Raw genomic sequence first — 1,969 nt, 5'->3', positions numbered from 1 at the left:
ATCAGGTGTGTGGTGGACAGAAGACATCCTCAAGTGTTGGTCCTTATATTCTGTCTTATTTGATGCAAAGTCTCATGTGTGTTTATGTATGTCAGGCTTGATGGCCCATAAGATTTTGAGGACTCTCATGTTTCCACCTCACATGTTGCCATAACAAGAACTTAGATCACAGATGCTTACTGCTGTTAAGGCCTAGGTGACTATTACCTACCTAGCCTGCCATTATAAGGAAACGTTCTCATGTTTCTGCTGTTACGAGGAACCTTTCTAATGCCAAGTTGATTGCATATTCTGTTATGTTCTGTGTCCTTGGAAACCAATCATGATAGAAGTCAGTCGATTTGCTTTGTATACTTACCCACAATAAGCCTGGACCCAAACCAGCCACCCAGCAGCTCTTCCTGCACCTGTGTATAAGCTTTTACAGTATAAGCTGTCCCTGGGATGGGCCCCAACATAAGAGATATAAGAAACTATTTAGAATTAAGACTTCCTTTTTTGAGTAGTGGTTGAGTAAAGTTTAAGTTCCCAAGACCTCCCTGGGAACTGACTTCCTACTTGGCAGGAAGAGACATGTACATGAGTAACTGACATCCTGGTTGGCAAGTTAAAACATGAACGTTAAACAAGTCCCATTCTGCTGGACAAGTAAAGACATGGACATTAGACAAGGCAAGTCCCCTGCCACAGCTGAATGCCCCAACCAATGGGAGCAGGATAAGTGTACAATAAAGGCATGCTCCTAAGGAAATCTCCCGTCTCCCTAAAGCCGGATCGGTGGAATGGAATAACTTGGCACAGATACTTGTAGCACTCAGGCTTTTAAATCCCTGTGGAACCTTAACTTGGGGACATAGCTCAGTTCCCAAATCTGGACCACAGCCCAGTATACCTGATCCTGTGGTGTATACTCAATAAACTATTCCTGTCTGGCTGAGATGTGTCCATGTGGTTTGGGAAGCGACTCCTGGACCCCAACAACTACCATGTCTGGCTTTATATGGACTCTGGGGATTCAGGCTCAGGCTCTCATCCTTGCACAGCAGGTGCTTTGCACACTGAGTCATCTCCCTGGCCTGTGGAAGCCCTTCCTTCCTTCCTTCCTTCCTTCCTTCCTTCCTTCCTTCCTTCCTTCCTTCCTTCCTTTCTTTCTTTCTTTCTTTCTTTCTTTCTTTCTTATACATCTTTAATGAAAACATTTATAATACACAGACATGGTCGTCTTCTGGAGCAGAGTCCAGAACACCAAGAAAAAGCATTCCCCACTGGACTGATAAGCTGCGTTACCCGACCTGTGAAGCCCTGCTACACTCCCATGGGAAGTGGAGTTAGCATCGGGGTTACTGGTCCAGACACATCTTCTGCTCTTAGTCCCCACCTCTAGCTTCAGCATCTTCAAAACTGTCTCCATTCTCAGGAAGTGTGGCAGAGTTGTAGGTACAGGCCCCAGAGCAGATGGAGACAACTCGTCCAGATTTCCTCTGCTCTAGTATAGCACTGTCTGGCGGGTGCACTTTCTTTTCCTACGTGCCTACTGTCTGAGTCAGAGGTTCTATTCCTGCACAAAACAGTTTAACCAAGAAGCAAGCTGGGGAGGAAAGAGTTTATTCGGCTTACACTTCCACATTGCTGGTCATCACCAAAGGAAGTCAGGACAGAAACTCACACAGGGTAGGAACTTGGAGGCAGGCACTGATGCAGAGGCCACGGAGGGATGTTACTTACTGGCTTGTTTCCCCTGGCTTGCTTAGCTTGCTTTCTTATAGAACCCAGGACTACCAGCCCAGAGATGGCACCACTCACAATGGGCCCTTCCACCTTGATCACTAACTGAAAAAATGTCTTACAGGTGGATCTCATAGAGGCATTTTCTCAAGGGAGGCGCCTATCTCTGTGATAACTCCAACTTGTGTCAAGTTGACACACAAAACCAGCCAGTACGACTGTCTTTCTATCTTTAATAAAACCC

The 1,969-nt window shown here is 46.0% G+C and overlaps 1 non-coding gene across 1 annotated transcript; it reads right to left on the bottom strand.

The window, feature by feature from the left end:
- Positions 1–1,418: 1,418 nt before the first annotated feature.
- LOC115031633 lies at positions 1,419–1,512 on the bottom strand. Its single transcript, XR_003837303.1, has one exon. It is a non-coding gene; the product is annotated as a small nucleolar RNA SNORA55 (small nucleolar RNA).
- Positions 1,513–1,969: the final 457 nt, after the last annotated feature.

Source organism: Mus caroli, chromosome 7 (assembly GCF_900094665.2).
Source record: "Mus caroli chromosome 7, CAROLI_EIJ_v1.1, whole genome shotgun sequence".
Taxonomy (NCBI): Eukaryota; Metazoa; Chordata; class Mammalia; order Rodentia; family Muridae; genus Mus; species Mus caroli.
The sequence above is the reverse complement of the archived record's forward strand: the minus strand, read 5'-3'. Positions and strand labels throughout refer to the sequence as shown.